This window comes from Miscanthus floridulus, chromosome 9, assembly GCF_019320115.1.
Source record: "Miscanthus floridulus cultivar M001 chromosome 9, ASM1932011v1, whole genome shotgun sequence".
Lineage (NCBI taxonomy): Eukaryota > Viridiplantae > Streptophyta > Magnoliopsida > Poales > Poaceae > Miscanthus > Miscanthus floridulus.
In genome coordinates this window covers 66,650,743-66,662,192 of record NC_089588.1, presented here as the reverse complement: position 1 = coordinate 66,662,192, position 11,450 = coordinate 66,650,743, and the positions used below count along the sequence as shown (strand labels likewise).

The following is an 11,450-nucleotide window of genomic DNA, read 5'->3' as shown; positions in this document are numbered from 1 at the left end:
ACATCGTTCTAACCATCACATGGAATAAAAAAATAAAAAAATAGAACTAACCTTGCCCTCGAACCACCTTACAAAGTGCTCCTCATGTCATTTATTAAATTCCTTATACTATTTTTTTAGTTCTTCCATGTGCTCGCTGCATTGAAATAGCCAATTAATTAATTAGTTGATGCCAGAAACAAAAAGTAGATTAATTAATGATGGTATATTGCAACTTACTCGACCCATGGTCTGGCTTCATCATAGTTACTAATTATGTAGTGCCTCATCTTCCAAACCTCATCTGCACCAAATATCTCAGAAGTCTGTCCTCTCTTGTAATCCATTTCTCCAAATACGCTTAGACCAGATGGTGGCTCATTCACTGTTGTACTTTCATGACGATCAACGCGATTCAACTTGGTGTCGACGTCCAAGAATCTAGAGCAAAATGTAAGGCACTCCTCGGCTATGTATCCCTCGGCTATTGAACCTTCTGGGTGCGCCTTGTTTCTCACATAGCCTTTAACAGTACGTAGATACCTCTCAACTGGATACATCCATCTATAACACATGGGCCCTCCAAGTTTAGCCTCTTTAGCTAGATGAACCGGCAAATGAATCATGATATCAAAAAGTTAACCTGAAAAAGTTCCACAATAAAAGAGACCTTAGTAGCATCCTCGCAACCTGGATACAATTTCTTTTCTGCCTCCTGTAATAATTTGAAGAATATCTTCACATGTTCATTCGGCTGTTCATTGTCATCAGTATCTCTGATCTCTCCATGTATAGCACCTCTGATTAGGGATCTAACCAAATTAGTGACACCATGGTCATCATCACTTAGTGCGCCTTCTTTGTTGTCTACTCCAACTTCATGTGGTGTGGATTCGTTGTCTACTTCTACATTAGCTGGTGGTGGTGCATCATTGTGTACTTCTACTTCGGCTGCTGGTGCGTCTTCGTTGTGCAATCCCACATCTGAACGTTCCCCTTCCCTGATAATGCTTTCATCAAACCCTCTATGAAGCAAATGAAGCTGAACTAGAGGCCGCGGTCTGTATGCCATGCATACACATCTAGGACATGGACACGCAGTAGTTCCACCTCTCGATGTGCCACCAAATGTGATGTCCAAAAAATTTTGGAGATTCTCCTGCCACTCAATTGAAGAACGAGGCAAGCGCATCCAACTCCTATCATCACCTGACATTATTCTGCAATGACGAGAGAGGAGGCGCCGTCGATGATGCAAGGGTTTCAACTGAACTAGAATAGGAGAACTTTGTGTCACCCATAAAAAATTGTGTCCATGTGCTACGCTGCTTGCAGGGCCCATGTTGCTCTCGTGGATGGCCCCTCTGGCACAGGCGTGCTATGTACGAGAATTTGTGATCCGAAGCCCAATTTTTTGGGTAAATTTTAGTTGGCAATAGGCGTTAAAAAAAGATCACCTGACCCGACATCTCACAGCCTTTATGAAGGATGGAGCATCACCCATGCTACTCCTCACCTCCGCCATCGTCAATCTTTAGGTCTGTTCATAATTTAACTCAATGACCAAGGGTTTGTAATGCAGGAGCTGACGTAGACATGACAAAAACCTACACCAACACACACATTTGCAGGTTACCCAGGAGCTAACACATGCATGACACGATGAAATCTCACCCACTTCCACAAATCCAAAGAAACATAGCACGCCCGGTGCCTTGGGAACTGCCGAAGAACAAGCGGAGGAGACGAGGAGATGGGGAGATGTATGTGTACATGCATTCATAGGCATACATGCACATGCATTCATAGGGGTAGATGGTGGACATGGCAGATCAGTCTTAATTCCCCACTGCCGGTGCCTTGGGAACTGCCAAAGAAAAAGCGGAGGAGACAAGGAGATGGGGAGATGTACGTGTAACATGTTGACATAGGCATACGTGTACATGCATTCAAAGGGGTAGATGGTGGACACGGCCGGTGACGTAGCAAAACATGACACACCTTGAGATGGTAGATGATGGACATGACAGATTAGCCTTAATTATGAAGATAGCTTTCACATGCCATATTATGAAGGACAATGAGTTTGATGTTATATTTCAGGAGCCCACTGATCGAGTTGCCTCATCCTCGCTCATGTGATCACTCTATTCCACTTATTGAAGGAGCCAACCCAGTCTTCATATGGCTAAATTGCTATGCTCCAATATTGAAAACTGAGATTGAGAGATTGAGCGTCAAGTGACAGACATGCTATGGTCTTCATGACAACGAGTCAATGACCAAATGCATCACCACATACAGTACCAATACCAATCCAAGGGACGATGTAACCAAAACGAGGTCATACAATGCAACATCCAATATGTAAGCAAATAAAACGAGGTCATGTAATGCAAGTATCAACCCAAGGTGACGATGATCAAACAAAGGATTCGATGACACAGTTTTTTTTCAGCACCAATAAATTATTACATCCACCTAAGACATAGATTAATCATGGTTTTTCAACCTTGCTACCGGTGCTCCTCTTCACACTTCTTTCGCTTAGCCCTACACCGGCGTTGTTCCATGTCCATTGTGAGACGCCGCTCGGTCTCCTCCTCCTAGCGGCGGCGCTCCACCTCCTCCTCATGGTGGTGCTCCTCCTCCTAGCGGCGGCGCTCCTCATCCTCCTGGTGGTGGCACTCCTCCTCCTTGGAGATCTCAACGATGCGCTTTAGGATGCAGTCGTCGGTCTCCTTCTATGTGATGGCGTGGAGGCGCCGGTCCTCCTCCTCCTTCTGAGCCATCTCCAATGAGTTGAAGATGACCTCCTCCACCAAAAGAGGTTTCGGTTCCTCCTCCGATGCGGTCTCACGGTTTGGATCGTCCTCGAGGTTCACCTCGAGGTCCAACTCGGACGATGGCATCGGCGGAGGTGTTGGGGGGCGATGTGAGGATGATGGGTTCAGCATCACCCATGTTGTCTTCAAGCGGCGAGGCATTGTGGTGGCGGGTCGAGGGATAGGACGAGGTGTGCATGGGAAGGGTGCTTCTCTTTCTTGACACGTGGTGGTGCAATGGTGGCCGACTGTGCATGGGGGCTGGGCTTATATAGGCATGTCGGTGGGTGGAACTGACGGTGTAATAACTTGCACCCCTCAGAAGATGGAGCGCGCCTACATTGGGAACTGGTGCGAGCAGCCGATGGACTCCTGGGTAAACATGGTGTATCTTCATGGGGAACTGAAGGGCCGCGACTAGTCCAAGGACTGGGTAAAATGATGGCTCTTCATGGGAACCATGCCACTAGCGTGGCTAGGGAGTTGAAGGGCCTACGTGCAAAGCAGGCACAGATAATCACTCAAAGGAATAAATTCCTTCAAACTTACCGAAATTAGGTGATAGCTCAATGGCTTGTCCACTGCTCTAGAACTTGTAGGCTTCGGTTTGATTCAGGGATGCAACACATTTTTTTGTATTTTCTTTCAATTTATATTCCGTCATTTTTAATTTACAAGTTTTTAGTCCTAATTATTTGCCAATTTAGGTTTATACAATTCCAATATTTTTTTTCTTAAGTCCTAACACAATGTGCATGAGGGAGTGGATGCTATGACAAATACAAAGGTAAGTGTATATCACTAGCTTGGTTTATCACAAATACAAATACAAAGATAAGTGTATGTTGGTGTCATGAACCCAAACCTAGGTAACGATGCCATGCTACAAAAAGATGGTTTGTGCGATAAATCCTATCCTTGAGGACATCGATTACCAATTTGCACTAAAACATTGTCTTAGCTCCCACATGAAATCACCTAAAGGCAAAGAAGGTGACATTGAACATGATACACCTATATGATATGCCATATATATGATACTCCTATATGATACACATTTGATCAAACAAGATTCGAACTTGCCTATTCATAAGCCCCTGGTACCTTGGACACATTCGAAAAAGGTCTGTTCATTGTAGAGTACATAAATAGTAAAGCAAATGACAAAATGTTACTACAAGGGGTCGAGTAACACAATGCAAATAAAACCACGTGAAAGGAAAAAAGTTTTTTGAGAAATTGGAAAAAAGAATCACCTGATTTGGACAACATATGCGAAATCTAAACACGTTTAACGTTTTTACAATGAATCAAAATAAAAAAGATGAACAAAAATGAACCCGGCGCCGACAAGTGGGTCCCTCATATCAATGGCACACCCTTTTCCCACTTTTTTTTTGTAATTTTTGCCGAAAATTGGCTTGGCGCCCGCATGCAGCCATTTACCGCCAAATACCCCGCCCATTATGCGAACAAAACGAATCTTAACCTCCCCACTTCCTCATTATCGTCCCCATCTCCTCCAATTCTTTCCTTTCCCTCCTCCAACTCGGTTCCTGATCTGCACCCACCGCCGCCGCTTGTCTTCGCCGTCGCGTCGTCATTGGAGGGACGCCGGTGTAGGACAGGCCGCACCCGGAGGCCGCCGCGACGTGCCTCCCCACCATCAATGCTCAAACCTTAAGGACTCCTGGACTTCCTCTTTGTCAGAGTTACGGCAACCCTAAAGCCATTGATCTATTCACTTTTCACTTATGAAAGAGTAATGCATGTACCTGTGTGTCTATGTAGTTAACTTGTTCAATGTAGCTGGACTGCAGATTGCATCAATGGAGACTCAATCGACGTCACCTGCATTCAACACACCAACACCTGCTTCATTGTCCAGACCCAGGGCGATGATGTCACTTTTTCAAACACCTTCGTCCTGGACAGCGACACCTCCTGCCGATGAAGATGGAGGTGATGGCAGCCAATCATAAGAAAACCTCCGGCTTTCCACTCAGGACGATGACAGGTAACAACACATTGTCTGTCTAGATGCTACTGCAATGATTTAGAATTCGACAAAATACTTCAATAATAGTGAGATCCTTCAATAAACGATAGTGAGATGCTTCAATAATATGAAAGACACATTATTGTTTGCCATTCTCAAGTTGTTCCTTCTTTAAATATTGTTTAGGGTGTGCTTATGTTTCTCATTACATTTTGTGATAGCTCAGAACAAACATGGACTATTTCTTTCACTTGCAAGGGGGCATCGCGAGGACAACAATTTGCTCAGCATACAATAGCCAGGGATGACCTCACGTTTGGTAACTTAATAACAATGAAATCAAATTTGGGGTATGGTACTAGGGACTACTTGTACTACAAGAAGAGAAGTGGTAACTCTGTAGCAACACTAAATGAGATCGAATATGATGTTGATGCCAATGCAATGATATCAAGTAATGTAGAGGAGAGGGAGGTCAGATTAGTATTGTCAAGGGATCAAATAATAGAGCAAACTGTGGACATAACACCCATTAAATTGCCAAGAACTATGGCATCAAATAGTGAACATTCCATAGATGAATCACTTGATGATTACAAGGTGTGGCTTAAAAATATGCATAGACAGGGCCAAGGCATGGGTAAGTTATGTTGCTGCCCTATTATGAATTGTTATATTATATTATATTGCAATGGCCAGATCACTAATAGCAGCATGGCTTTCGCAAATTTTGAAGATATATATAGGGATGACACAGTCAAGACTTACAAAGAATGGTTAAGGGTGCAAGGACAACTAGATCAAATTAGTAATATATACCTTCTTTTTCCAAAATATCAACCAACTTATTATTAGTCCTTCGCAATACATTTATTGTTTACACTTGTGACCTATTGTCTGCAGGTGCATATGACAACCCTACAAATCAGATAGATTTACTAAATTCTAGTCAAGATAGCAATCCAACACCACCTCTGAACCAGCCATCACATGCTCGGCGTGAGAAAACACAGGGAGATAGTAAGTGATGCTTATTGTGATTTTATTTTGATGTTCAGTTTAGTTTTCCCTATGTAAATGATTTTGTTTAATCTCTTGCACTGTATATTGTTTCGATGGACAAGACTCCCAAAAGAGGAAGGCACGAGGTACTGTGAAGGATTGGTAGCCAGCCACAAGAGATCCAAGCAGGGCAGTCAGAAGCTTAAAGTCCAATTCTCTACATGTGGAGGAGCTGTAGGTGAGAACGCACGCACATTTACTGATGAAATAGTAGTGTACACAAGGAAAAAAGCACCACTCATTGGGGTGAGAACATGGAAGGATATCCACCAAGATGTCAAATATTCAATAGTATCTAATATGATGGTAAGTTTCTGATTTGTTTTTGCTAGCATACACAGTTTTGTTACCAAATTAGTTAAGAAGTGACCAAGAATTTATGTTTTATATGTTGAACAGCATAAGTGGGACATTGAGAATAACGAAGAAAATAGGAAAAAATATGGACCATCGCTAATGAGCGTTACAAAGGATGGCGAGCAACATTAAGTGCTACGTACAGGGCGTACACCACCTATGAGGAGAGAATGAGACATAAGCCAGAAGAGTTGGACATTGTTGAATGGCACTATCAGGTTTTGTATTTTGGCAAGACAAGTTTTTAGGTTTGATGACCTTTACTTTATTCTTGCCATTTGCACTTGATGAAATAAAGGCTATGTTTTAGTACATTGCAATATTTTTTATAATTGACTCCTTGTGCAGAGGGTTAGTTGCAAGAATTCTTGGAATCGGTAGAATGTAAAGGTACACCATCGGGCAGGATCAAAGACTTTTTCTCAGTGTGCCTTTGAGAAGGTAATAACTTCAGAAGCACATGACCATGCTTCATTACCTTTTGAAATATCACTAATTTGTTACATTCTTGCCTAATTAGAGGGACCCAATAACTGGTGATGAGCCAAATGATTTGGAGCTTTTCATGATCATGCACAGTAAGAATGGGCAATGGACAAGCCAAGAATCTAGGGATGTCTATGTGAGTATATAACAGTTTGTATAAACCTTATTAACTGATGCAAAGTGACCACCTACAAAATCATTTTCAATTAACTACTTCAACTGTCCTCCATTGTTAGAATAATGCATGCAGCAAAATTTTGGAGAGGGAAACAGATGGACAAGCACTCATCATCTTAGACATGGAGCAAAATCAGATTTTCCAGTCAGCCTACCAGGAAACAAGAAACTACAAATCAACCAAGATCTATGCTAATGGATACTTGGCAAAATACCCAATGTAACACCTCAGGTGTTAGCCTTGCATAACTTGACTTGCATAACATGAGCATGATCATCATGCATTCATAAACAAGCATTTACAATTGAAACATTTGATTGAAACATCTGCAACATTTGCTTGTTATCGCATGTTTCATTATCATATGCAACCTTTCTCGTTATTTCATGTCTCCATGTGTATCTGCAAATGATCATGAATGAAAACATGTACTTGGTAGATGTGGGTCACAAAAACATGTAACCACACTTGGGTTAGCAATTAGAACATTGTTCATGAAAGTCACTTTTCTTAATCAAGCCTTTAAGGCATGTTTCCTGTGATTGCCCTAACTAGCTCTATGAGTGACTACTACATAAAATGATTGAATGACCTTGAAAATTGGTTAAACATGCTTAGGATATCATTATGAACAACTTTGGTATTTAGGGCTAGGGCTAATTTGGTCATGTAGTCATGGTTTGAGTATGTATCATAATTTCAAAGTGACATGTTTGACTAAAGTTGAACTAGGTGCTAGAGACCTTGCATGGAGGAGTTCACTAAAGCAAAGTTGTAGTGTTTGACATAAGGAACAACTTTTATTTTTAGGTCATGGACTGATTTAGCTCCTAGCATGCTTGAATAGGTCCCACAAAAATCAGAAAAATCAACCTTGGCAACACTTAGTCGTTTTTGTTCTGAGTCATGCCCTGATAGTGCTGTCAGCCCGACCTTTGGTACATTATAACTCAGTTTATGTTGCGAATTAGCACGAGATCATTGAACAACATTTGGAGATGGTACTTAGGACTATGACTTTTGTTCTGAATGAATTCACTGAATCGCTTTGCTTAGGGAGTTAATTCAATTGCAAAACACGTCGTCAGGCTCGGCATGTCGCGACTGACGAACTGAATCGAAGCCGTTCGGTGGCCGACCGGCGCCAGAGCGCGAACGCTGTGTGTCCACGGCGACGGCCGCGCATCGCCAACGCCCTGATCGCGCAGGCCACGACGTGCCTGGGCGCGGCCTTAACCCTGCCAGCGTCTGCCCGAGCCATCCCGCGCCCTCATTTCGCTTTTCCCAGCCTCTCTTCCTCGCCGCAGCAGCAGCCGAGCTCCCGCAGCTCCGTCGTCACCATAGCTGTGCACAAGCTCGCACCTAGCCACTCCATCACCACCGCAGCACTCCATCGCCACCCCAGCAACCCCCTGCCTCCTCCCGTGCCCACTGACAGCATTCGGTAAGCGCCAGCGTCGTGCGCAAGCTCGCCGGAGCTCCACCGCCAAGTCCGTCACCGTGGCTGGGGCGCGTCCCTCCACCGTAGACTGTGTAGCCATGCGTGTTAGGTTCGCCTGAGTTCAGGGAAGCTCGTCTGCGCCCCTTTGTGCCTCGCCGTGACCTCCACCAGCGTACCGCCATAGTCCAGCCCCGCCGCTCCGCCATGGCCGCCGCCGTCATCTCTAGAGTCGACAATAGGGCCAGCCAACTGGCTCATTAGATGCGCTAGGTCGAGTAGAAAGTTTGGTGAAGATGTCACCGCCGGTAACCTCACCGTCGACGAGCTCTGGCCACGTCCATAGAGAGGCGCCGCCGGCTCTGTTTCCGTCTCGATGATGTGTGGGTCCAACTGACGCGTAGGTCCCACCGGTCAGCGACTCCATGTTTTAAATCTAGTTCAGTTTGAATGCAGATTTCACATGTTTTTGTAATTTTTGTATCTTCAACTTGCTGGCTCCATAAATTGTGAAATCAATTTGTTAGTGTTCCTTAGGAAGTGTAGTATTTAGGAAAAATATGTTTTTAACATTTACAGTAGAAAGTTTTGGAGATTTAAATAGGGATTTGAAATGTGCTTTTGAATGCATTCAAATTTGTTTATTTTATATCTAGAGTTGCTATGCTCCAAAAATTATGAAATTTTTGTGGTAAGCTAGTCTTAGCATATATGAGCTCTAGTAAAAATTTGAGGACTCGTGCATGTGTAGATTTATAGTTATAGTTTTTTCTTTTATGAATAGTTAATCCTTACATGAATTTTTATAAATTATTTATGAGTCCAAAATTCATGAAATTTGTTGGAGGTAATCCTAGTACCATATGGATGCTAAGAAAAATAGGAAATCTGTTGCTTGACACTTTTCAATAGGATTTTCCATTTATGCTATTTCAAGCCTTGCTGCCTTATCATTTTTGTATAGGATGTTTTACTTGGTAAAATGACATGAAACTTTTATAGTAGTCCTTTGATAGCATTAGTAAGGCACTATAAATTTTTGAGAATTTATGAAGTATATCTGATATATGTTTATTATTTAACCTAGATATCTAAATAAAATAATAAAGGCAATTAAATAAATAGTTTGGGCTTCACCATTATATTATCTTAAATGTATTTGGTATGCTTAAACTGTTGGTAGATTCTATGTTGTCAAATTTTGAATGATTACGTGAAGTAGAAGTATTATTACTTTATATTGCATATTAAATAGTTTCCAGAATGATTCTAGAGTTTGATGAGTTGCATGTTGAAACTGATGTGTACTATAAAAATGGTTAATAAAAAAGTTGTAGAGAATTTGATAAGCTTTCCAAAAAGTCCAGGATCACTGTTTTTGGATTGGTAGAACTCCAGTTATGAGTGAAACAAGTAGCTACTGTTTGTGGCATAGTCGATGCATTGTAGAAGTAGTTAAGTAATAATCGAGAAGAGATATGCACCTACTCAATAAACATGATGCACTTGTTAACATTTATGCATTCGTAATACTTATGCCATACTCATGCATCTAGGATCGGAGGAAGAGATCACGTTGCTGGAATTCGAAGAAGCAGAGGAAGGGAACCAGCAGGAGGATCCGCAAGCCGCAGCTCCCGAAGGCGTGGAGCAGAACCCTGAAGAGCTTCCGGAGTGCCCTGACCACCGCCCTACTTCCTTTCTACGAGGCAAGCCCCAGAGCATTATAAGTCTCCCAGTAATTTACAAATGTTTACTTACGTATTTATGGTTGATGCATTAGGTTATAAGAGTTGAATGAAACCACTTGATGCATGTACATTCCTTGTCCAGATATTACACCTTTAACCGGTATAGGTCCAGGCTCGAATAAATGCTTAGCCATGCTTAGACCGGTAGAAGTCGGGTGATGTCCTGTCACCTGCGAGATATAGGTGGATACCGGAGCACAGTTGGCTATATCTGCCATCGTGGAACAGAACCATGAGGTAAAAGTAAATCAAGATCGGATGGGAGGTCGATAGAGAAGCAACAAGACATGGAGGTCTTGGGTGTGGATCTATCCCCATCTGTGTCGATCAAGGACCGTACCGTTGTTGGAACTTCTGACAAGATTGAACGCATGCCTCTCACTTAGCTGGCCGGATAACTCATTCCGACCGCGAAGCCGAGTAATTCAACTCAGGCCGGGAATTGTTCTGTTGTGCGCTCCTTCCAGGGAACGATCAAACTGAGCCCAAGGGCAGGCTTGGCCTGAGCATCCTGGCATCTGGTGTTCCAGATTGTGTGGCACAATACGGACCCACGAAATGTGTACCGGAGTTGTACCAAAGGTGACCTAAGGCTATCGTGGCTAGTAGACCTGGGTTTGTGTTAGGAATAAATTCCCAGCTGGTTGAAATCGATTCGAATCGCCGTCTCTCCCGGATAGTGAGAAACTTGACTAGCTCCAACATCGTAGTAACTGTGTTATGAAACATGATGGTTTAGATGAATATGGAATTACAACACCTACTATGGTTACTATTGTATGCTTCTAAATGATCTACCACATGTTTGGCATAGGATAGTTGCTAATCTAGAAATAGATAGTTATAATTAACTTGATAAAGGAATCATAATTGTACAATGGATCAATTGCCTTTTACGCAAAATGTTGTCAAGTTACGTCCACTTATACAGCCTTGCATAATCCTTGGAGTCATTTTATTTCTGGTTCATGACGGGTAAGTCTAGCTGAGTACCTTCATGTACTCAGGGTTTATTTCCCCGTTGTTGCAGATGGCACTGTGTATCATGGGTATTGCAAGAGTTGCTTCTATCCCGCCGTGGATGAGGAGTAAGCCTTGGGCAGGCTTCTTTAGTAATTCCTATCTTTGCTTTTGTGGACCGTGATCTGGCTTGGCACTGTATCAAACTATGTTGGAAACTTTATCTTCAAACTTAATTGCTTCCGCTTTATTTATCAAACTCGGTTTGTAATAACTTTTATTCGTACTCTGATGATGAAAAGTATCTATGAACTTTATGTAATATGTGGCATGTATGTTGAATCCTGTACGATCTTGGTTGTTGTAAATCGTTTATCGAGACCCGTCGTGGTACTCGACGGACTACCGGGTTTAT

General features: G+C 42.6%; 1 pseudogene; it reads left to right on the top strand.

The window, feature by feature from the left end:
• Positions 1–3,081: 3,081 nt before the first annotated feature.
• LOC136480044 (uncharacterized) lies at positions 3,082–7,005 on the top strand (annotated as a pseudogene).
• Positions 7,006–11,450: the final 4,445 nt, after the last annotated feature.